Source organism: Triturus cristatus, chromosome 5_1 (assembly GCF_964204655.1).
Source record: "Triturus cristatus chromosome 5_1, aTriCri1.1, whole genome shotgun sequence".
NCBI classification, from domain to species: Eukaryota; Metazoa; Chordata; class Amphibia; order Caudata; family Salamandridae; genus Triturus; species Triturus cristatus.
In genome coordinates this window covers 36,981,631-37,007,897 of record NC_140587.1, presented here as the reverse complement: position 1 = coordinate 37,007,897, position 26,267 = coordinate 36,981,631, and the positions used below count along the sequence as shown (strand labels likewise).

The 26,267-nt window shown below is 45.2% G+C and overlaps 1 protein-coding gene across 6 annotated transcripts in view; it reads right to left on the bottom strand.

Moving 5' to 3' along the window:
* The window catches only part of LOC146830083 (uncharacterized), a 93,809-nt gene extending 71,680 nt beyond the window's left edge, over positions 1-22,129 (bottom strand). The window contains exons 1-3 of one of the 6 annotated variants that reach the window (XM_085604306.1): positions 21,774-22,122; positions 21,542-21,614; positions 9,145-9,307 (exon numbers count right to left, since the gene is read on the bottom strand). The gene's annotated coding sequence lies outside the window, so the exon portion shown is untranslated. Of the gene's footprint in view, positions 1-9,144; positions 9,308-21,541; positions 21,615-21,773 lie in introns of all 6 variants that reach the window. The other 5 variants (XR_014961361.1, XM_085604307.1, XM_085604304.1 and 2 more) reach the window with 5 other exon arrangements.
* Positions 22,130-26,267: the final 4,138 nt, after the last annotated feature.

The window sequence follows — 26,267 nt, the reverse complement described above, 5'->3', positions numbered from 1 at the left end:
CTGGTAAGTAGCATATTCCGTTCGAGGCATATGAGCTGCAGATTATACACTGTGCATAGATTATATAGCAGTACCCAACCCTAGCGGCGACCACCGGTATCCGTTGCAGTGGTTTGAAACAGTGTCTTTAGTACAGCTTGGCCCACACTAGCTTGTTGCTTGGAATGCACATCTACACAGTAATGTTTTGTGAAGGTGTGCGGTGTTGACCATGTGGCTGCTTTGCAGATGTCATCTAAGGGTATGTTCCCTAGAAAAGCCATAGAAGCCCCTATATTTCTTGTAGAGTGGGCTTTAGGTGGAACAGATAATGTTCTTTTCACTTTGTGATAGCAAATTTGTATGCACTTTACAATCCACCTAGCTATCCCTGATTTTGAGATGGGGTTGCCTTTATGCGGTGGAGAGAAGGAGACAAACAACTGTTTAGTCCTTCTGAAAGGTTGCGTTCTTTGTATGTAGTAAAGTAAAGCCCTTTTCACATCAAGTGTATGTAGAGCCCTTTCCGCAACAGATTGAGGTTGCGAGAAAAAAATCGGTAATTCCACCGATTGATTGAGATGGAAGGGGGAAATGACCTTGCTGTGGTGCATCTGTAGAAAGGGTTCTTGTATAGTGAACGCTTGTATTTCACTAACCCTTCTAAGGGAAGTGATAGTTACGAGGAAAGCTGTCTTCCAAGTAAGGAATTGTAGCTAGCATTTATGCATTGGTTCGAAAGGCGGACCCATTAGCCTTGTAAGAACTACATTTAGATTCCACACAGGTGAGTGTGGTGCCCTGGGCGGAATTACTCTTTTAAGGCCTTCCATGAAGGCTTTAATAGCAGGCACTTTAAAAAGTGATAAATGCTGTCTGTTTTGCAGGTAAGCAGCAATTGCTGCTAGGTGTAGACGGATGGATGAATATGCCAGGTTACACCTTTGAAGATGGAGCAGGTAGCATATGATGTGCTGTATGGATACATCTAAAGGGTTGATTGTATTGTTACGGCAGTAAACAACAAATCTCTTCCACTTTGCGGCATAGCATGCTCGAGTGGTAGGACGTCTGGCTTCCCTGATAATGTTCATGCAATAAGGGGGAAGGTTAAGGTATCTAAATTCTAAGATTTCAGGAGCCAGATCGCAAGGTTGAGCTGAGCTGGGTCCGGGTGCCTGATTTCTCCATGGTTCTGGGTTAGGAGGCATGGGGACAGGTGCAGTTTTTGGTGTGGTATCACTGAGAGCTGTAGAAGTGTGGTGTACCACGGCTGCCTGGCCCATGTTGGAGCTACCAGAATGAGTGTGAGGGAGTACTGTTGTAGCTTCCTTACCACTAATGGAATTAGCGGGAGAGGTGGAAAGGCGTATGCAAATTTGCCTGACCAGTTCATCCATATCGCATTGCCTTTGGACAATGGGTGTGGGTATCTGGCGGCGAAGCTTGGGCATTTTTTGTTTTTGTGGGTGGCGAAGAGGTCTATCTGAGGATGCCCCACTTGTGAAAGAATGGGTGAAGAACTTGTGGATGCAGTTCCCATTCGTGCATTTGCTGCGTTTGTCTGCTGAGCAGATCTGCCATGATGTTTTGTATACCTGGGACCTGTTGTGCCAGGAGAAAGATCTTTTGTGGGATTGCCCATCTCCATATGCTCTGTGCTAACCGAGAGAGCTGTGGAGAGTGTGTCCCCCCCCTGTTTTTGAATATAATACATTGCAGTCATATTGTCTGTGCGAATGAGGACTGCTTTGGCTGAGATTTGTTTCTGAAACGATTTCAGGGCTAGGAAGATCGCCAATAACTCCAGATGGTTGATGTGGAGTAACCTTTGTTGTGGCGTCCATACATCTTGCACTGTGAGGTGTAATAGGTGCGCTCCCCAGCCGGAGAGCGATGCGTCCGTCGTTAGAATCACCTGAGGAACCGGGTCCAGGAACGGTCGCCCTTTGGAAAGGTTTGTGGTGTTCCACCACTGCAGAGAGCGATGGGTGCGACCGTCCACCAACACCAGATCCGTCAGCTGTCCCTGGGCCTGGTTCCACTGGCGTGCTAGGCACTCTTGGAGTGGACGCATGTGGAGTCTTGCATGAGGCACTATGAAGATGCAAGATGCCATCATTCCTATTAGCTTCATAAACACTCTTGCTGGGAGAGAGTGCTGAAGAATGAATCTTTGGCGCAAGGCTTGTATGCTTGCGATTCTGGCTGAATTGGGATAGGCTATCGCTTTTGAGGTGTCTATAGTGGCACCGAGGTATTGCTTTGTGTGAGACGGTATCAGCTGGGACTTTTGGTGGTTCACCGTGAAGCCTAGCTGGTGGAGTAGTTGGATGGTAGTGTTTGTATGTTGCACACACTAGTTGTAGGACGCGGCTTTTATTAGCCAGTCGTCCAAGTAAGGGAAGACGTGAATGTGATGTCTTCTGAGGTGTGCCGCCACTACTGCTAGGCATTTGGTAAACACTCTTGGTGCGGTTGTGACCCCGAAGGGGAGAACCTTGAACTGATAATGTTGGCCGTCCACCACAAATCTGAGGTACTTTCTGTGAGAAGGGTGTATTGGAATATGAAAGTATGCGTCTTTCAAGTCCAGTGTAGTGAGAAAGTCGTCCTGGCAGAGGAGTGGGAGAACTTGTTGGGAGAGTTACCATGTGAAAATGGTCTGAATGGATGTATGCATTTAGAGGCCGGAGGTCTAGAATGGGCCGTAGGGTCTCGTCTCTCTTTAGTATCAGAAAGTACAGAGAGTAGACCCCTAAATTTTGCTGATTGATGGGACCTGCTCTATAGCCTGTTTTTGCAGGAGGGAGATTACCTATTGTTTCAGCAGTGTGGTATGTTCTTGTGACATTGCACGGTGCCTGGGTGGAATATTTAGGGGGGTAGATGTCTGATGTTATGGTCTCCCAGGTTTGAAAAAAGTCTTGTAGTCTGCCCCCGACCGGAGTGGAATGGTCTGGGGGGAGCGGGGGAAAGTCATTGTGTGGGCGGTGTGGCAGAACGGGCGGTGTTGGTTTTGCCCCTGCATTTATTATTGTTCCCTCTATATCCACCTCTTTGATAGCCCTTTGTGAAGGTAGTCTGAGGAGGAGACTTGTAGGACGTAGAGGAGTTATCGGTAGAGTAACCCCTGCCAGTGCCTCGAAAGGAGCGTCTAGGAGTGTGGGATTGTAATGCTCCCATAGACTTCGCCGTATCTGTATCCTTCTTCATTTTTTCCAGGGCTTCGTCTACTTTTGGGCCAAATAAGTGTTGTTGGTCAAAAGGGTGGTTCAATATAGATGCTTGGACCTCCGGCTTAAAGCCTGAGATTCTGAGCCAGGCGTGGCGGCGAAGCAGAACACTGGTGTTTATAGCCCTGGAAGCTGTGTCTGCTGCGTCAAGGGCACATTTAATAGAGGTGTTGGTAATAATCTTTCCCTCTTGTATCAGTTCATGAGCCTTATTTTTATATTTCTATGGGAGATGTTGCATGAGAGCCTCCAGCTCATTATAGTGCGCTCGGTCATACCGCGCCAGCAGCGCTTGCGTGTTGGCGATGCGCCACATATTGGCAGCTTGCGAGGCAGTGCGTTTGCCTGACGCATCCAAGAGCTTGGACTCCTTATCGGGTGGTGGAGCCTCACCCGATGACTGAGAATTGGATCGCTTCCTAGCTGTGGATACCACTAATGAGTCTAGGGGCGCATGTCCTTTAATATAGGCAGGGTCTGTGGGGGCTGCCTTATATTTCTTCTCTATTCTGGGGTTTAAGACCCTAGCCCTGACGGGGTCTTTGAAAACCTCTGCCGCATGTTTGATCACCCCTTTAAGCATGGGTAATATGGCAGTGGATTTATCTGCTATGTCAAAAGTGTCAAGTAGGAAGTCTTCCTCAACTGGATCACTGTGTAACTCCACCCCATGGTAATGTGCCGCCCGTTGTAACAAGTGGTGGAACCCCAGGGAGTCCTCTGGTGGAGATGGCCTGGATGGATAAAGATCATCCTGAGGCATATCTGGATTATGATAATCCTCCCATGGGTCCGGTGTGCCCGGAGGAGTGGGGTCCTGTGGGGCATCTGTTGGATCATAGTAGGGATCCCCTTGGTCATCAGGGTCTGGAGACGGGGTTGGAGAGCGATGAGGCATGGGTGGAAAAGGTGGAGGCGGAGGTGGGGGAGGTGGAGGCGGTGGGGAGGGCACTCTGAAAGGAGATGTGGCAGAGTCCTTCCGTTTTGGCAGTGGAGGAGGAGCTGGCTTGTCTAAATGTCTTTTCTTTGAAGACAAAGTCAAATGTCCAGTCTTTGGATCCTTTGTTAAGGTCTTTTGTAGAGGATCTGGCGTGAAGAGCTCCTCTGGCACAGATTCATCTGTCGATGCCGATGTTTTCGGGGCCGACGGCTTCTTCGGTTTATCTGTGCCATGCTTTTTCGGGGCTTCCGATTTTTTGTTCGGTGCCGAGGCAGGCTTCGGCACGGAAGCGTCGGTGCCAAGGGATTTATGTTTGGTCGGCACCGAGAGGCCAGGTTTCGACACCGATGGCTTCGGAACGGAGCTTGGCGTGGTTTTCTTCTGTGCCGAAGGGTGTTTTTCGGTGCCGCTAGCAGGCTGGCACGAGCCCGAGCCGCCGGGAGACTTGTGATGCCTCTTCACCGGGCCCGAAGGTGGGGTGATGGAAGCGGTATGTTTGGTTTTGCCTAGGCCCGGGGCCGAAGGTGTAACCGGAGTCTCTTTCGGTATGGGCGCGGGAGTGGGAGGGGGTAGAGTACTCACGACCCTCTGCGCCGGTGTGATGTCCTCCACGCTGACGAGGTCATCTTCCTGTTCGGTGTGCTGCTGTCCCGAAGCTATGATGTCTTCTCCGAAGATGTCGGGTGGAGCCGAGGTCGATGAGTGCTCCATGGTGCGTCGAGCTCGTCGATCCCGAATAGTCTTGTTCGATCGAAAAGACTTGCAGGCGGGGCAGTCTCGGGCCTCGTGTTCGGGAGAGAGGCAGAGGTTGCACACCTGATGTAGATCGGTGTGGGGAAATTTAGACCCACATTTTGGGCACTTCTTAAAGAGAGTCCTTTCCATCGGCCGAGACCGGAGTCGAGATAGGCCCGAAGGCCGCTGCCGATGCCTGGAATCGAGGAAGTGCCGAAGAGAGAGATAAAGAAGATGATTTTGTCTGAAGAATCTCGATGGACGAGGATTTTTCGTCGAAGGTCGAACTGGAAAGGTTCGAAGCCGGAGCACGAAGTATTACATCCGAGCCCGATGGCGGAAAAAAACAATCCGAGGATGGAGCCGAAGCCCATGCGCAGTACGGACCGAAGGAGGAGTCACCAAACTCGTGACTTCCAAAGATTGTCCAAGAAGAAAAACAAACTGCAAACATCCGGGCCCAACACCAGATGGCGATCTATGCACAGTGTATAATCTGCAGCTCATATGCCTCGAACAGCACATTTAGAATAATGATTTAATGGGGAGCGTCTCTAGGTCTAGAGAAGAGATGAACTGTGTAAACAAGGACAGAGAGATCACACATGTCTAAAGTTCATGCGACTCAGGATTTTCAGAGATCTAGTAATGAGCGGTTGACATAACAGCGTTTCATAATAAAGTAGTAGGTCCCTAATAACATCATGATTTGACAGCTGTAACTATTTTTTAAGTGTAGGTCACAGCAGTAGCCACTCTTTGCTACTGCACTCTACACCACTCCAGCTCATGGCACTTCACTCTACTCTGCATCACTCCACTGTTTGAGAATTCATTCAATATCACTCTACTCTGCAACACTACACTCTATGGCACTGCACTCTACATAAATGCACTCTTTTCTGTATCACTCCATACCAGTGCATTCCACGCCACTCTAAGCTACTCAAAGCCACTGCACACCACTGCACTCTACCCTGCACCACTCCACTACGCTCTACTCTGGAACAATCTACTCCACTCTATGACATACAACACTGCGCCACTCTACTCGGCACCATTCTACTGTGCACCTCTATTCTCTATGCCACTGCACTTCACTCGAACCACGGCACTCTATGCCACTGCACTTCATGCCAATGCACTCTACACCATTGCCCTCTCCACACCTATTATTAGCGTGGACAGTGGTCCTTGTAACAAGTAATGCCAGTTAAATAAATATAGAATGCGATCAATCTATATTGCAACTATCCAGCCGGATAGGGAATTAATCCAATTTATTCCAAATTAGCAAAGCACAAATTTAAACAAAGTGGGGTACTTAAGGGTGAGGTAATGAGTGACATTAGGACACCGGAAACAAAGACATTTTTAGGCAAACCAAAACAAAAAAGCTTGTTACAAGGACCACTGTCCACGCTAATAATTGATACCCAAGGTCCTTGTGTACTTTATTGGGTCCCCTTGTTTTTGTTAAAATACTCTCCACACCTATAGCCTACTCTGCAACTCTATAAAATTGTACGCAACGCTACTGCACTCTATGGCACTCTATTCTACACCACTGTACTTTATATGCCACTGCTATTTACACCACTCAACAACACTGTACTTTGCATCAATGCACTCTCCGCAACTAAATTATCTGCCACTCTATCCTGTGCCACTGCACTTTGCTCTGCACAGCTTTACTGTAGGCCGATGCAAATTACCTCTCTACTCTACTATGCACCACTGCAGTATACACCACACCATACACTGAACTCTGAAACTGTGCACTCTATGCCATTGCACTCTACAACAATGCACTCTTCTCAGTACCACTCTACAACAGTGAAATCTATGCCACTGCACTCTACCCTGCACCACCCCACTCTAATCTGAAACACTCTAGTCTACGCCACTGCAGTCTATGCTACTGCATTCTGCTCCATTCCACGCTACTGTGCTCTCCCACTCTCGACATCACTTTACTAAAAAAAAGCACTCTACGCCACTGCACTCTATGCACTGCTTAATGCTACGCAACTCTACACCATTGTACTCTACATCACTGCACTCTACGTCACTGTATTCTACTCCGCACCACTGTAGTCTATGTCTTTGCTCTCTACTCTGCACCATTCTTCGCTACACTAATTCACTCTACGACACTTTACTCTGCAAGACTGCACTCTACGAACTCTTCTCTGCACCACTCAACTCTACACCAATCTACTGCACTCTCTGCCAATGCATTATACTCTATGCAACTCTACTATATGCCACTGCACTCTACGTCATTCTACTCCAAGCCACTCTACTCTGCTCCACTGACACCTCTTCACACTACTCTCAATCTACTCTATGCCACTGGTGTACAACATGGATGAATGGAAGAATGAAATAAATTTGTAAAGTGCAATAAAGCTATTACAAACAGGAGCATCCCAGCGCTAGGTGACAGTAAGACGCAGCTACGATGAGTAGACAGAAGAGGGATTATGGTTAAAATATAAGTTCTTGTGTAGGCAAGACAAATTAGCTTTGTCGATGCTTGTTGTGTATGATTCTCTAGCTCTATATCTTAGTCTCTTTTTTAACGATGATCTCTGCAACTGCTCTCATTGTTGACAACAGAGTAGATTAGAGACTCGGGGGGGTGTCATCTGGAGTCAAGTGACAAGAGGAGATGACAGATGGAAGCATTCATAGTTTCCCATAGCCTGATCTTATCCTACAGTTTTTTTAGGTCTCGCCTATGCAGCACGCAAGCGCTGCATAGGAGGGACTTCTTGGAATCGCTCTGTACTTTCTTGGAAACTCGTGCATGCTTTGCACTGTTTCCAATGAGTACTCGTGCATGCAGAGCGTTTGCCTTGCGGGAGCGAGCAGCGGCGCCATCTGTTTGTAATTATCGCGCCTGCCGCTGCTGGCTCCCGCAAGGCAAACGCTCTGCATGCACGAGTAGTCTAACTTTCGCGGCCGCGGGGCCTCGCTTGTCTTTTAGCGCTTGTTCTTCCTGCATCAGTCGGAACTCCTCCATTTACACATTTCTCATCATCTCCTTACTGTTCATCACTGTCTTTTCACTTTCCTTCTGCAACCCATTTCCCCTTGCATCACCTCTCCCTCTATCGTCTAGCTCTTTCATTTGGCGCTGTTAATTTCCCTAATTGTTACATTACAATTTTGAAAAAAATGTAAGTGCAATTGCCAAACTACCGTCCATTCAATTGAAAATGCCCCATTCCAACATGGCGGAAACTCGTCCGTCCACCTGTTGTGAGTACTTTACAGTCTGCTTCTGTGCCCCGGCTCTCCGCCCGGGCAATGTAATACAGAATCCTCAGGCTATGCGCGAGGAGCCCCTGCCTGCAAAACGGAGTAGAAGAACCGCTGCACGCTCAGGCGAAGGGGGCGCGCCCAGGCAGCTTCGGCATGAACAGCTGATACAGTATGGGTGCCGGCGGGTAAGAAGGGGCGACGGGGGCACGCAGAGTGTTATTGCATACTTCCTGTTCGATATTTATGACCGTGTCTTTCATTCCCGGTAGCTGGACAGAGGGTTATTCGTCTCCCTGTGCTCGTCCTTCCCCATATCTCTCACAGCGGCTGCCAGAGCAGAGTGGGAGGAGCAGAGGACACAAAGGAGGCATGCGAGGGGCGTCCGATGACTGACAGCAGACCACCCCCAAAAATAATAACAAATCGCCCCCTGCAGGGGTATGATAAGTGCAGTTGTGCTGAGACTGCATCCCATCGGCGAAACACCTGCAGGTAGGTGGGGGTTGCGTGAAGTAAAGTCAATAAATACTGCCTTGAATTCATGCCCATTGAAGGTGCAACCAGGGAGCAGACACTTAGTGATGGGTCCAACTGGTGACAGACATGCAGGGGCAATATGAGGTGAAGTATAGAAAAAGAGTAGCCCGAAGAGGCAGACATACAGAAGTGACCCTAAGACCAACAGGTTGAATCAGAAGTGCAGGCACAGTGACAGTCGGCACAGCTGTAAGGAGGCAGTCTGTGCAGACGTAAGGGCAGCCTTTTTAGACACCTGGGGGCACTGTGGCAAACGTGAAGTTAAGAGAACAAACAGTACAGAAGAGAAATGGACTGTGCAGATAACAGCTGATTTTAGTCACGTTTTTGTCTCCATCTGTTCCAAGGTTCAAGTACATTATTGCATTAGACTCAAAGGAGGTCTGTCGATCAGCCGAGTTTATGTTTATTATTTATTTGTGAAACACTGGATTCTTATACAATTACCTTGTCAGTTGTAAAGGCAACTTGTTCATAGCTCACAGGTCATTTTCCGATGTTCGGCAATGCTCGTTCGTGGATTTAAGGAGCGCAATTTTGTCTTCTTATTTTGAAGCAAGGAGTCCTCTTTAATTATAACAAACGGTAAACTCCCGCTGAGTTCCGTGAGCTGTGAAAAGTGAAAGAAGTCACTTTATTCAAGCCATGGTAGACAGCAAGTAAACGTGATGTATATCAAGTTTATGGTTGTATTTCTGTTTCTTAACCTCTTCTGTGCCCATGACGAGATGGTCTCGTCATGGAGCACAGTCGCGCTGTGCCCATGACGAGATGGTCTCGTCATGACCCCACCCACTAGGGAAGCGCCAGGCACAGGAGGGGAAAAGGCCTGGCACCCAAGGGGTTAATAGCATTTAAAAGTGACAATAAATATGCAAGTTGCCAAAGTCAAATTGGAAGCGTTGTTTTTGCAATACCGCATTTTTATTTTATAGTTCTCGCTACCCAACAAGTCAGTTTTTTTGATTATTCTTTTCTTCGTGGATTCAGATGATGGAAATACTATTACTTAATCTTCAGAGTGTTCATGTGTGGTTTTAGGCAACGTTTCGTCGTGATTATGGTGTTGAAGCGCTTTGCGGTCATTAGCATTCCACCGAGGTTAGAGCGAAATAGGCAATAAGTAGGAAATGCGTGCTTCTTTTTCCTAGTAGGAATAGTTGTGCTAAATTTGTGCTGTTGACCGTAGAGTATGAATAGAGAGAGATTAACTGAAGATTATTAGAGGCCTATTAACGTGCAGACTACATACACTATGCTATTCAGTTTGTTACATTATAACAAACTACTGCAAGACATGCTATAGAAGTCAACCAGACAACATTGCAACATTTAGAAGAAAAGTTTATTGGTGCTTTTTGTCTACTGGTCCAATTAGAAAAACTGTCTTTGGATTTGTGTGGCTACTCCCAACTATACCTCATGTTTTCCTTAATATCTGTGTACTTATCTTTGTCCCCCCCCCCTTCACCTCACCCCTGATCCCCCAAGTTCCACCTGCTCTAAACAGTTGTATGATTCTTTGAAAGGCTAATAATAAAAAAACGATACCTCATGTTCATACAGTACAGGGTGTTGGTGTGTTTTGTGTGCAGAAGCTCCTCCTTGTGCCCAGATCGTCAAACACACAGTTTTCCTGGGGGCTTTCTAAAGTATATTGTTCTTTTTAGTCAAACAAAAAAAATTATGAAAAAGCTTTGTTCAATGAAAGTTATGATTCATTGCTCACTAGAGAAAGTAATGTCTGCTATGTTGAAAATATACAAGGGTTGGGGACGTTAGTAATGAAAAACTCACTGAAATTCATCACTTCGGTTGTGCAACACTGCCACAGCTCCCTTCAGAATGCACTGCTTATGATTTTAGATATGACATCACAAATTACATCATTGATAACCTCAATGAAACAGTCACGATGGATGGGCAACTCTGCAGTGGGTCTGGTCTGTCCGAAAGAAAGGCTTTGTGGTGCTCAACATGCATAGGGCATAGTGAAAGGACGAGCGCATCGAGCAATGCGGGAAGGGCTACTGCTCATTGTACTTAATTATATGGCCTACCCTGAGAAGTCATTGACTTTATCCAGTGGCTTCTTAGGAGGTAGGGAATCTTGCTTGAAGGTCCTCATAGATGCCCCGGCACTGCACCCACCAATCACTGAACATTGTTGAAAGTGCTATCTAGTGGGTATTTAGAGTAGGCCCCCCTGAACGCAGTACGAAGATGTAGGGCTCTGCTTTTGCGCCCATTGCATCTTAGGCATTGCCTCAAAAATCTAGTGAAAGTGTCATTAACAGATGCCCTGCCCCAAGGCCAAGCTCTGCCTTTAGATCGGCCTTCTGGCCACTGCAGAAGTGGACTCCAGGATGAGCTCGGTGCCTTCTTAATAATAGGGGCATGCAACACCTTCTAAGATTTCTTTTCTGGTGTTACATGTGGAATTATGTAGGGTCAAGATTAGTGCAGTTGCACAGTTCACCAGAAGTGTTTTATTTTTTAATGTAAGGTTCAGGGTTTTTGCCTATAATGAATGCCATTACTGAAATTCATTTTTTAAGTCACTTTCTCTTCTGAGTAAAAAAAACACACCTTTCAATTAGCACTACTTTTAGTTGTATATAACACAAACTGTAGTTAAAATTTAATTAAAGTTAACTGGGACTATAGTGGTTACAAAGCAAAATCTAAAACTATGGGAACTGCATTAGCTCAGGCTGTAACATAACCCACCATGCACTCTGCATAACGCCTCTCTCTGATTGTGTCATATTCATAAGAGAGAATGAATATGTCTCTAGATTATAAATATCACTAACGATACTGCAACTGCTGACACCATGTTGAAATCCCTCATTAATAGATTAAGAAGTGCAACACAACCAAACTATACCAAAACAAAAATATACTGTTATATAACCACAATTGAAGGCACCAGGATGACACTTAATCACCATACAAAACAAACCTATGCATCATATCTTCAGTGTCAGATGCATTTGATAAATAACACATATGTAAACAAATGAATGCACAATTACCTTTGCGCAATTACTTTTACACAATTACTGTCGAGTTAATCCTTTGCAGTTTGGATTTAGTCACTGAATCATAGAATCAACCTCTCTCTCTTTCTCACTCGAACGATAGCACTAAAGTATACATTATTACCTTAGATAATTACTTTCTTGTTTTTTTTGTTATTGTGTTCCTCAAATGTTTTTATGTGTCTTTCGGGAGAGGAGGGCTAGTAAGGAAGGGGGAGTGGGGGGGGGGGGTTCAGTGAATTGTCCATCTAAGAGACTACAAAATGATTAAATTGTTTGGTAAGACAAATGCACTAGGGAGTAGATTATAAAGAAAGCTATCGCAAGAAGGATTGTAAAGGAAGCTTCCGTTGGAGTTTGTGCTCTGTGTGGGTGTGTGTTTGTGACGTGTGCGTGAAGAAAGATTGCACTGCTGCTGCATGTGTTGTCTTCTGCAGTGGAAAATGAAACAAAACAAAGAAGCATTGGCATAGCCAATAGGTCTCGCCTTCGGGACCTTATAAGTGTTTAGCGATGCAACAGTTGATATTGTTGCACCAAGGATATTGTGCTACCTAACTAAATACTTATAAGGTCAAAAAAACAAGACCTATTGGCTATGCCAATGCTTGTTTTATTAAGAAGCCAATAAAGTCTATTTTAATTTGCTCTGAAAGGGGTCTATTTAACTTGAAAGGAAACAAGAGACGAAATTTACAATCTTATGCTACTCCTGCTAATGGCTGAAGTGTGATGGCTATAACAAGCGTGAGTCTCCACAGCCACTGCAAACAGCGCAGCCTGCCCTTTTATACAAAAATCAATAAATGGTTCCTCACTCTGCTCCATCCAGAGTGTAGGCTGCTACTCAAACCCACACTCTGCATGAAAGCGCGCCCGCCGGTCAGGCCAGAAGGGGGGCTGGCAGCAGCAAGCACTATCGCTTGAGGGGAAGGGGGGGGGTGGGGGGGGGGGGAGTGAACCAAAGCCGAAGTCCACAACTGGGCACTGTGAATGTGCCCGTTGCCTTCTTCACCCATCCCTACCACCTCCGACCTTTCATACCTGTGCATTAGGTACCCTGCGCTCTCCATACCAGTGCAGCCTAGGCCTGCCAGCAGCCGAGACCTCCCTCACAGCTCCTGTGAGTGACCAAGACCAGCGTGGGAGAGTAGGCGTCTCCACTCTTAACCACTGAATCCCTCACCCATCCTCAGCTTAACAGTGGTCACCACCCACCCCTGGGCAGAAATATGGAAGAGAGGGAGCCCCAGAAAATCTTTTGCTGTATTTGGTGAAGGCCATTAATCAATTAAATTATATAGATGTTGTGCCTGGCCAAGGAATTACCTACAAAAAAATAAACGGGAGATGCAGATGGCGCTGAATTTACCTCTTGCACGGTGCTGCAAGAAATAGGATGGAAAAAACACACGGGGGACAAAAGTGATGTCGGCGGTAGGTTGTACGGTGTTCCCTCTTGTTGCAGCGTCAAGTTTGGGGGCCAGTTGCTGGGTGGCTACCAACAAGCCTTGACAGGGGTAAGGGCAGTGAAAAGGTATGGACAGTTCTTTGAGGTCACAGGAGTGAGGTAGCCTGAAACTTTGGGACAGGGAGGACTACAACTGCCACAATACACTGGACCATCCGGTTTTGGTTGATCCTTCAGCAGGCTAGATGGATGGTGATTCCTTGTGTGTTTTCACCTGCTGTGTGCTGGGAACTGGTGCCACCAGTCCAGGGGAGACCGAGGGTGCTTCTGCAGGGGTCCCACAAGCATGGGAGACCAAGCTTGAGCCAAGGCAAAGTTAGTCCTCACATAACAAAGTTGGTTGCCACAGGGACAGAGTATCCCTCTATAGCTTTGTGCTGGAGGGCGAAGTCCTTATTGCCGTGGATATGGCTTCTTCTTCCTTCTTTGATACAGGTCGACCGGATCTGAGGTTCTGGTGTCCGGGGAGTCCCTTAAATCCTAGATTTAGGGGAGATAGGGGTGTGGAGACTAGTCGCAAACGGGTAGCCTACAGCTAATCCGCAACCTGAGGTGCCACTTCCAGTGAGATGGGGCACCTTTCCTACCCACAACCCTCTATTTTACGACATCCCTAAACATGGCACAAAACTAAATTTAGAGTACAGACTGTGATGCCCACACTGGAGGTGTGGTCCGGTTTCTGGGGGTGTACAACACTTTGCATAGCTAATTTTCTGACAAGGTCCCTCAGCGAATGTGTCTGGGGCAGGGGGGAGGCCCGTTTCCTCCACTGGGAGTCCACCCTCATGCATATCAGAAGCGGTGCAGCATTTGAAGCTCACCGCCTTGATGTGCCCATCCACTAGCCACCATGGGAGATGACCTCCTTGCTGCCCATGCCTTAGTTCCCGAGTCCCGGGAGTGTTCACACTGTCTAGCAGGAGGTTCGAAATCCGTCTGTGGTGGCAGCAGGCGCGGGAAATCCCGGGCTTGCCAACCAGACCACAGTAAAGCTGGGATAACCAGGTGGCACCTCTAAGGCAGCCACCTTGGTGCATGCCACTTCTCCCGCAACATAAAATTCATGTCAGGGGTGAGAAGGCACATTGTTTGATACCAAACATGACCTATTTTGGCACTACCATAATGGAGCTAGCAACCTGGAAAGAGTCTAGGTGCCAGCCTATGTTATCCTATGGACCACCTTTCACTTACAGTGTACTTTAATGGAAAAGGACACTATAGGGACATGGGACATATAGGCTTGCACTTATATGTCCTCACCCTTAATATACTCTCTGAAACCCCCCCCAAGGATTTGCAAGCAGCTAAAGAATGCAGTCAGCGTCGCCTTACATGGACCTTCAGGGAGGTTTCTGGCACATTCCCTCAGCATGTGCACTGACAGAGTAATACATGCCACAGAAGTGCAGCGGAGTTAGTGGCACAGGCAGGTTGATAAGCGCTCCTTCTTGGGCATCTGTGGGAGTGTTGCTTTATCAGCTCTCACCTCTGGCCCCTCAGCTCCACTGATTTCATTGCTAGGCCGTTCTTTTTGTGATGAAGAGCTAAGTGGCGATTTGGGTTGCAGCTGAGAGAGCTCCCTAAGCGGCTAAATAACTTTAAAGCGCCGGTCTGGCTGCACACGTACGTAATGTCCAACAGCACACACAGCTGAGCACAGCACCAGCAGTGACACTGTACAATCACTGTATGCATTTAAACACCTCGTTTTGATCGGTTATGTGTTATTTTTTTCCCCTTAAGTAGTGGTTGTGTCGCATGCCGAGCTGTGGCTTGGCTATTGCACTAAACATGTGGAGGAGAAACAAAGACAGCTGTCCTAGTACTCCAACGTCGTACTGCTGTACCCGGTGGTCGCGGTTACTACCTGAATAGTTCCACTAGCTCAGTGCGAGCAGGCGGACAACAAGCCACGCTAAAATGCGTGATAATGCATTTTAATGTGGTGATGCGTATCACCACATTAAAACGTAGTTATTTTAATGGTGATGCGTGGTACTTGGCAAGGCAAGGTGCACACACAAATACATGCCAACATACCCGATCAGGGCGGGAGACTCCAGGTGGGAAGGGCCAAGGAGGAAATCTAGCCAGACGGCACACAAAATTGACTACAGACACAAACAAACCATGCAGCAGCATTCTACGAAGCATGTTTACGAAGGACTCAGCGTGATCACCATCCGTGCAGTGCGCGTCCTTGGAAAAGGCACCGATCTCTGGGAAACCCTGGCGCTCTGGAGTGGATGCCTGCTTGTGCCCCGGGGGCACCGTAATGTATACACTTGTGCCCCAGCGGCACTGTAAAGTGCACGCTACGTGAGAGCAATGTGGAAGAGAGAGTTGCGCTGGAAATGCCATGGCAAGGGGAACAGCTGTGCATAAGGACTGCGTGCGTGGTGCTGCTCGTTCCCGAGCCAATACTCAAGGGGAGCGCGCGCTAAAAAAAAATTTTAAAAAGCACGCGAGTGGAGCGCGCGCGGCGGCAAAAGTGAAAGCAGCTGCAGCGTCACGTGTGGCGAGTGGTGTGCGCGCACCATGACTAGAGAGGAAAGCCAGATGGAGCCTCTGCTCATAATTGTGTGCGTAACCGCATTCTCTATGCCACACAAAAAGCTGTGGTCTGCTTTTTAAAGCCCACTCACTAAATGCCTCGCCAGATCAGCGCATGCACTGGCTCAGGCGAGACCTAAAAAAAAAGGTGTAGCAATGAGTTGGACACTTCTGGAATGTTGAAATTTCCTTTGGGTAATACTTGCATCATTTGAACAGAATGCAAACCTCTGAAAGAGATAATATCATCATCATACTTTATTTCGACCATGGGGTCATAAAAGTACACAGCACAAGAAAAACAAAAATGAATCCAAAAGAACCAAAGATAGAGAAACAATTCATATCACATGTAACCATTAAAAAGGATAAACATACATTTCAGATAGGGATGGTCTTAAAAGTAATTAATTATCGTTAAAAAATACAATACATACCAATTATTACATCACAAATCAGGGTCCATCAAGATATACATTTAGTCCTTTTGAGCCACAAAGCATGCCAATATCTAGACACTCCAAAAACCACAACTCTGCTGTTATCAGTCCTCAAAATTCTAAGCAACTCCAAGTAGTGGCCAGGGCCTACAATCTTACAAAGGGGGATGATCCATTTTTCCCTCAGTGATTTGTAGCTAGGACAAAAAAATAGCAGATGGACAATGGATTCAGAACTTGCACAACAGGGCTTGCACAAGTGTGGTTTCCCAAAACAATACCTTCAGAGTGGACCTGGATGCAGAGGACATGTTGCCCAGGTCTGACCAGATACCCATCATTCCAAGCCTCCCAAGTAATTCCTGCAAAGTTCTAAACCAAGGAATTGAGGTGACCGAGGGAAGTTTTAGTAATTCTAAAAGAGGTTCCCGATAAGAGCTAAGTTCTTCCACAGTCCACGCCAAAACATCAAAAGTTTATAACTAATTTATGAGCCAGCTGCCTGCGTGCTAAATCAAAATAAAGAGGCACCAGTGGAGTGCTTACTGGTAGATCTATCAGGGATCTAAGAAAGCGATTTTCTATTGGTAGCAAGGAATTAAATGGACCTGTGCCCCACAGTTCAGCCCTATATAGAGCGCCCCCTAGGATTTTTATATTGTAATATCAATATAAGGCCTTTGCTCTGTCTCAGCCGACTTATAAAGAGTTGCAGGAACATACCTTCTATATGGAATACATTCATGTCAAAACTAATTATGTGGCTATCAAGGTAGGTGCACTACGAGACAGGATATGATGCTAATAGCATTCACAACGATCTGATGTAAGAACTATCAAGGTACGGTAAAGAACTCAGCGCTCACTTTAAACATCGAACCACTGACTCTGAAGCAGTCACCTTTGCTCAAAAGCTCATAATGGACTACAACACTCAGAAACCCTCAAACGAGAAACCCTCAGCATGGCTAGCGGCTCACAGCCTACTTATTGCACAAAGCATTTTTAGACTCTCGTGATCGCTCTAAAAAAAACATGCAGAGGGCCCTTCATTTACAAACTGGCTTTTATAAATCTGTTGTCCTTGGCTGTTGCCCTCAGGAGTTAACCTGGGATGCAGCCACCATTCTTACCAACTGTCCTTTTGCCCTGAGCCTAAGTACTGTATTCATACTGTATTCCAGGAGCACCTTTCAGCATGAAAACTGACACTACCTACAGTCAATCACACCCCATCCGGCATCGTATTCCACAAACAAATTTATCATCTCGCACTAAGCACTTAATCCACACAGCACCATTGCTTTAATCCTCTTCTCTCGCTTCAGTTGTAGTAACTCAAAAGATTTTTTTCAAAACTAATCTCACCCCCCATTCAGCACGGGCGTAGCTTGAGTTTTAGTTGAGTTTTAGCTTTGAGTACCTAATCTTTTACAGTGGTATCTGGATGGGTCTGGCTGTTTATACAATTTTTTAAATAAATTGTTATGGTTTTATCAACTAAACAATAAACTAACATTGAAACAACGTAGTATGGCTTGGCAAAATGGTTTACTTAGTTACACCAGGTGCTAGTCAGGTACAGCAGTGGACAAAAGAAGTTGATCAGGACCCGGTTTTCAAGAAATGTAGATATTTCTTAGGGTGGGGGTGGCCAGAAGAAGAAATACAAGCTTTCTATGCTGTAGATGAATTGTTTGAAAGGGAGAAAATAATGTCAGGGGAACTATATTAGTTATTCCTTTTATGGTGAGAAAGAACGTTTTGGACACTGCCCATGAAGGTCACTAAACTAAAGAACACATCAGAGCAGATTGTTGGTGGACAGGTGTTGACATAGGGATGGAAAACTTAATTGAGAATGAATGTTGAGATGAATGTCTTACTAATGATAAACCTTGGTGACACGCATCTCACCTATGGTTTGCAGAGATCTTCCAAGTGGCCCATAGGAGGACATTTCGTTCAACACTAGGATCTTTAAAGGGTGAGAGTAATAATCCTTATCTAAATGCAACTATGAATAAGTTCTCTAGGTGGCCAGCGGTAGTGCGAGTATATGAGACATTACTTCTGGGACAGTCATCAAGTTTCTTGAAGAGTTTTTTTCGCTGTGAGGATTTTCCTAGGTCTTTGCTTACCGACAATGAGGTACAACTATGCGCAGTGGAAGTTGAGAGTTTTTTTGGAATGCTGTGGCATCTCACACAAAAAGTGTGCACTACATCACCCACAAAGCAATCGGATGATAGTGTTTTAATCACACTTTGAAAGAAGGCATAGAAATAGCTAAAATTAATAAATTAGTCTGCAAGAGACTAGCCTCTCTTGCTGAGTTTTTTCAGTCTATCTTCCCACTCTGTGGCCAACAAAACTCCTTTAGAAGTTTTCCATTGTAGAAGACCACACAACAAGTTAGTGCTAGGGTGGATGAACAAGAGGACGGGTTAGGTTGATTGTTCAGTAAAAGATGCTGGGAGAGAGAAAGAAATATTTTTATAAGGGAAAACTCATGCACACACAGGCTATGGCTTGTCTGGGAAGAAAGAAGTAAAAGACTGGAGGTACTAACAAGGTCTGCAGCTCACTCGTAGCAAAGTTGAACATAAGAAGACAGTCCAATGTAAGTGAGATCAACTGTGCAAAGGCTCAAGGGGCAAATATAGATACATATATACACACCGAGAACAAGACTCGGTAAACCTGAACAAAAAAAATTTATCAGAACAGGTGAGTTGAACAAGCTGAAAGAACCCCAAAAAAATACAACGCAACAGGGTCAATAGCAAAAATACACAGCACAACTCTTAAGACAAACATGCCTAGAGGAGATTCACCGTACTTCTGTACGCACCAAAAGGAAAGTCATGACCAATAGCCAAACACAGTGTTGGTAGATGGGTGGCGTGCGGACAGGATGATGTCCACCACCTCGAAACCAAACAAAGAACTAGGACTGACCAGCTCATTTTACAGGCATAAAGGTAGGGAATTATTTTTTCAAGTAACCCGGTCCCCGCCTATTCTAGCGTCAGGACGCTTTACAATTTGCAACAATTTAAAATACGCATTGAATGTGCAAATGATTACAGTGGTACTTTCCAATTTGAGGAGATTATATAAAAAAAATAGTGAATGCCCAAAATTATAATATAGTATTGGTACTGTGTTTACAATATGCAGTGACCAATTAATACTTTTGTTGAAGTATTACGCTCACCAATGATTAACCCCATTCCCAAACAGGGTCCTGCCCTATCTCAGACACACATTTTCCTTCTCCCCAGTAATATCCTGGCCCCCCTACACCCCTCAAGCATGGTCAGCTCTCAATCGCTCAGTAATGCCGCATCTCTTCAGTAATATCCAAATTTACACCCACTCAGGGTCAGTGCCACATCTCTCTCATGAGCCATGTCTAACTACCCACCACTAGCGTAATTTCCTGCCATGACCTTTGACAATTTCCAGTCCGGCTTGATTCAAAACTGCAGCACTGAAACAGCCCTGCTGCAAGTGATTGATGACGCGCTGCGGATACTCGATTCGGGGGGGGGAGTCTTGTCTTCTAATTCTCCTTGACCTTTCTGCAGCCTTTGACACTGTCAATCACAACACTCTCCAACAGAGAATGGGCATGGAGGTCACTGTGCTTAAATGGTTTGCTTCCTTCCTCCCTGATAGATTCCCAAATGATCAAAATAGCGAACAGTTTTTCATCTCCTTTGGCGGTAGGGCAAGGTGTTCCTCAAGGATCTATACTTGCACCCACATTGTTCAATCTCTATTTAGAACCATTGGGAAATCTCCTAGGTAAATCCGGGATCCACTATCATCTCTATGCAGACGACACTCAAATTTACCTTAAGGTGGCCTCCACTCATGATCTCTCCATCCTAAGCTCTATTCTAGACTCCATTCAAAACTGGATGTTAACTCATCAACTGATTCTGAATCCCTCCAAAACTGAATTCCTCCTCCTCACTTTCTCCTCCTCCGGTTCAATCATGGATGGATGGCTCAGATGAATCTACTTAACAATAAACCCATCATTGTCGACAGCGCAAAATCCCTTGGTGTCATACTCGACAAAAAACTCAATCTACTTTCCCACATCAATTCCATTGCAAAGTTTGCTCGGAACCAACTGCGCCTTCTTCGGGGGATTCGTCGCTTCTTCCCGGAGCAAGACCTTAAAACCCTGGTCCAATCGCTGGTTCTCCCCAGACTGGACTACTGCAATTCTCTTCTTACTGACCTCCCCAAATCCCACCTGTCCCCCCTTAAATCTGTTCTCCATTCAGCAGCTCGTTTCATATATGGGGCCAAAAGAAAAGACCACATCACACCCATTTTATCCACCCTCCGTTGGCTTCTCATCGAGGCAAGATCTATCTACAAGACTGCCTGTATCACCCACAAAGCCTTGCACCACTCCTCTCTCCTCGCTACCTGGCGAATAAATTGAAACTCTCTGGAGGCTCTAGACCTTCACATAATGCGGAAAATGTATTGCTTGAACCTCCCACTTTCAAGAAGGGAAGATCGATGGCCCAATTCTTTTCAGGCAACGCGGTGAGAATCTGGAACTCACTTCCGCCTTAGCTCCGGACCACCACCTCTTCCCAGGCCTTCAAAACTGACCTCAAAGTTCTCCTCTGTCAAAGTCACTTCCAAATTTAATTCACCCCCTCTCCATTATCTGAAGGAAGTCCTTCCATTATAGGAAATTCTGTTCTCCATGACTATAGAAGTGCCTTCCCAGTGTGTTCTTGTGGTTTGAATGTCTGCCATTTATTGCAGTATTATACTTCTACTTGTATTTTGTACTCTTTTGTAACATGCACACGCCACTTTTCCTCTTGTAACGTATCGTTTGCTACCTCTTGTATTTTGTTTGCTTTTGATACATGCACAATTGCCACCATTGCCTCATGTAACGTAACGTTTGTTCTTGTGTTTTGAGTGTCTGCCATTTACTGCAGTATTATACCTCTACTTGTACTTTGTACGCTTTTTGAAACATGCACACGTCACCTTTCCTTTTGTAACGTATCGTTTGCTACCTCTTGTATTTTGTTTGCTTTTGATACATGCACAATTGCCTCCATTGCCTCATGTAACGTTTGTTCTTGTGTTTTGAGTGTCTGCCATTTATTGCAGTATTATACCTCTACTTGTACTTTGTATGCTTTTGTAACATGCACACGTCACTTTTTCCACTTGTAAAGTATCGTTTTCTACCTCTTGTATTTTGTTTGCTCTTGATACGCGCACAATTGTCACTATTGCCTCATGTAACGGAACGTCTGCTTTTGTAACATGCTCACTTGTAATTTTCTCCTCATGTATCATTACTGTTCCAATTGTGAAGCGCTCGGACACCTTCGGGTAAAGTCCGTGCTATATAAAAACAAATAAAATAAATAAACAATAAGAAACATTCAGTAATGTTCTGCGGCGCCCCCCTGGGCACCCCCAGCCTCCTCCACCCCCCACTGATAGAAACCCGCACCCCCTCCCTCAGGCGGGGGTTCCTGGGGAACAGTCCAGGCCACTCACCTCTCCAGACTTCAGTCCTCGAGTCGTGGTTCAGCTCCTCTCCACCCAGGTAATGGGGGCTCCGCAGACCACTGAGGCCCCGGGTGTCCAAGGCTGCACTGGAGAACGAGGGGAAAAAGGGTGGTTCAGCTGAGCACTGAGGCAGCGGGGGCCCAGAGCTGCACTTGGGGGCTCAGAGACAGTAACACAGACTGTTCATAGGAGCACCGAGGACACACAAGCGCTTAGAAGCCGTGTACATAAAGCAGATTAGTGCTACCAGCGGGATGAGTGGTCAGCAGAGCACTGACCGGAAGTTCTGACTCCGGACCGGACAGTCTTTTTCCTGAACTTCCGGTCCTACAGCTGGAGCCGAGACCAGACTAGAGACAAAGAGCGGACTGAAAGAGTTAGTGTACGCATCATCCCGTTTAAAGATGGCCGCCCCACAGGCGATTCTGAATGAATCAGATGCAGCCATTGAAAGCCTCGCCCGGCGCCATCTTACACTTTTTTCGACTTTATATACATCGTAATTTAAATTTGGTGTTTTAACCTCATTGAAGCACAAGAATGCTAACTTTATTACGAAGTTGCATTTGGTAATTTTTTTAATTAGGTTTCAACACAGTTGAGCAATAGATTCTGTAATTTTAATAATAGACCCCCCCATCAAAGTGCAAAGAGAGGAACCAAATAATTTTAGGTTATCTAGTTATCCACATGAGGAGAAACTCCCATCATTTGCATAATTTGCAGAGGAGTGTTAAAATGAACATTTGGTATTATAGTGTCTTGGAAAAAAATAGACCGCATTCAAACTAAACTAATAACTAAAGAGAACTAAAAACAGTCCTCCTTACGTCACAGGGAAGGAAAACTTGCCTGGGTTAGAAATATTTTACCCTCATAGTCTCCCTAGAATTAGTTGGGTACCAAATTAAGGCTGTTGGGACGAAAGTGCCACCTGCATGGCAAACATTTGTGCCCCCACCATCCTAAAGTACCCAATTGTAAATACAATTGGTATGTTGACTTTTATTTTGGTCCTGGACTCCTGCTAATCTAGCCTGTGTACTTAAGCCTAGTCTTGTCTCTTACAATGAGAGCTCCAGGACCTGTTCTATGACCTGGAGGGATGCACTGAGCATGCCCTCACAGTCAGCAGTGCACTGGGTGTATCACATTAAATTATGGTGGTGTCGTCACACCAACTCTGTATTTCTAGGCGCGGATGATGGACTGGGAGTAGTGGTAACCCAAGGGCTTTGGTGCTCCCACTGGAACTGGTCTTGAACCTAATCCTCTACAGATAACACTTTAAGTAAATATGTGAAACCCATTTCCCCTTACGATAAGGACAGAGACAATTTCAGAGCTTTTAAGGTTTTATTAAAAGATTAATCAGATTGCAGAAAATCACTTAGTATGGGCAAGCACACAATTCAATATGCAAGGCTCAACTGGGTTACAGCGTTATTAAGAAATTTGAAAAGATCAGTATAACAAAGTACAGACTATATGCACAAATCACAGAGAAAACCAAAATGGATTGCACATCTAAAGTCAAAGGGTAAATTGCTCCTAAAGTCACAAAATCTTAGCTTTTTTTTATAGTAAGCTAAACAATAAGACTGCTTTTGCACAGAGCTCAAGATGTTGTTCTCACTAGAAGACCCAATCAGGGTAAACCTGAATGAAACACAGTGAAACAACATTTTGCAGGTTTCACCAATGATTTGGTGGCACTGGACTCCACATAGGCAACCTTAGAAAGGGCAAACTGAATACATTTTATGCAATGCTAGCAAGTAAGCTACAGGTGGCGTTGAGTCAGGTACACACATTTTCAAAGTAAAGGTCATTCAGTAGTGGAAACAGTTGAACATTATTTTGCTGAGACAGCGAAAATATGAGAAAAATCACACTGTATACTCCGTAGGCTATCAGACATCATATTTTAAGATGACGATTAAGGCCTATTCTAAATTAGTTAGCTAGAGCTCAAATTTCTTATGTTTGCAAAACATTCTTCGTGAAAAACAAGCTAACAACCCCCCGATGATTTATTACAATCATCAAAATTAACCTAATTATTTCTAATCTACAAAGCATTAGTGTTCAGTTTCAGATCTGAGCAGATACGTGGTCTTCATTTATGTTTCCTCTATGCCTTGGTTTAATCTCTCTTTCATATTATGAATGATTTGGGCCAATTTCCCCCTATCCTTCCTACTCTCTGCCTCCACACCGATTTCCAATTTATGGAAATCCCCCTTGTAGGAGAGTAGAATCTGCACTTATGTTGCCCCCACTTTTTTTCTGATGTTTCCACTGGTTTCTGGCTATAGTCTGGCTGGGTCCCTGCTAATCAGGGCCCCAGCCTCTCTGTTCTCTCTAAACAACTTGGAGTGCATATTAGATGCGCTAGTGATTGGATACTGTGGTACCTTATGAGCCCCTAGTATACGGTACCTTAGGTACCAAGGTACTTCACAGGCCTACCAGGGGCTGAAGCATGTATTATTCAACCCCTGGGAAGCAGACTAAATCTGACACCACAGGCCTGCTACTGCAGCCTGGGTGAGGTAGTGTTAGCACTCCTCACTGAGGTATAGGTTCCCTATATCTCACCTTACACACACATATAAACCTATCAGTCACCCCTAAGGCAGGCCCTATCAATCCTGAGGGCAGGTGCTTGGTTTTCATGTGAGGGGGTGCCTCTGCCTGAGCAGGGCCCCTCTGCAGCTGGCAGAGTCCATTCTCTGTGGCTGTTTGTGGATGCGGTTAAACCATATATTCTTAAGTGCATTATAACCTAGCGGTAAATGCTAACTTTGGGATGGTTGCATCAAAACATGTCGTGTTTGGTGTCAAACGCTTTGGAATCATACCTCCACACCAGTAACAGGTGTGGGAGTATGATCCCACCCTTCTAGAGGGGACGACATGTACCTACTGTGGAAACACGGTAGAATCCTGAAGAGCCCTGGCATCACAAAATGGATGCCACCAGTCACAGACACTGGGCTGCCCTCCTGCTGATGACCGAAACTCGCAGTGGAGGAGGCCCAACAATAGGCATCCTGTCACAGGGAGGTGTTGATGGAGCGGGTAAAACAAAATTTTGTATACCCCCCCCCCCATTTTGCATGTTCATACTAATTAGAATAATCTATTAATTATAATAAGTATTAATGTGTTTATTTGCTATCTAATCAACCCTACTAATGTATGAATTACACATGGGATTTGCATTTGCATGGCTAAAATAATTTGTAAACTAATATACGTATGCATGCTAACACTAGAAAAATAGAATATTACATGGTATATGTTGCTTTTGTGATGTAATTGTAAATTGCACCAGATGACATCATTGGGTAAGTATAAACGCTCTAAATACCGCCAATATGCTAGATAATTACACACACATACGGGAGTTAGTGAGGGTTAAACATTTTATTCGTTATTTCCATGTTTTAATTACTTTTTGTGTTTGTTTTGCTTAAGTTGACCAATTTGGCCTATGACAAAATGGCCGACCCATGGACAAGACGAAACAGCTACCATTCCACGAGGTTTCCGAATAAGTGCGCATGCTCAAGGCTCCTGAACAAGTGGCCTCCAGATGACCCACACAGCCTGTACCACTGACAAGGTCGTGACTAGACTACTGCCAAGAGCTTTAACAATGGACAATCTTAGCAAAACCGGATGGATCATCTCTGACAGTGTGACATCATAGACTTTGGGAAACGGATGATCTTAACCAACCAATCAGAAGTGCCTAAAACTGACTTTTGCTACATTTTATCATTAATTTCATTATAAAAAGACGGTAGAATAGTGAGTTGTGTCGCTCTTTTTCCTGTTTCCTGACGTTATGCTGACGGAGAGGACGGTGACACTGCAGGACAGCTGTTTCCCTGAATCTTTGACAGACTAGATTGCTGCCCATTTTCCTGATGAACTGAGGACTCTTAGACTGATGGGCATTGATTGATGCGGGCATGTTTATGTTCCAGATCCAATCTTTGGGACTGTAGCGTGCTGCATGACAAATTGATTGACTTAAGAGGACGACTAATAGCCAGATTAGGTAACTATGATGTTCTATGGTTTGATTAAAATTCTTACTAAAAATTTGCATTTATTAGATAAAAATATTATTGATTAACAAGCAAATGTGTTGGGTTAATTATTATTATCTGAATCTAAATGAAAAGGATTAGAATCACTTTTCCAAATTCAACTAAATTGATCCATCCACTAAGTGGAAGGAATATCTTGAGATTTAGGATCAAGATGTGCTGGATTAAGGATATATAGTGTATATTTATAAAAATAGAATTTCATTAGATTATAAGATATTCTTTTCATGCCAGCGTTTGGAACATTTATCTCCCTGTAAGAGCAGAACAAATGAGAGTGTGTGAGTGTTGGTGTTATGGGCCCCACCAATGAATGTATTGAGTGAAAGCGTTAGTATGGTATCTGGTTTGTGATGTA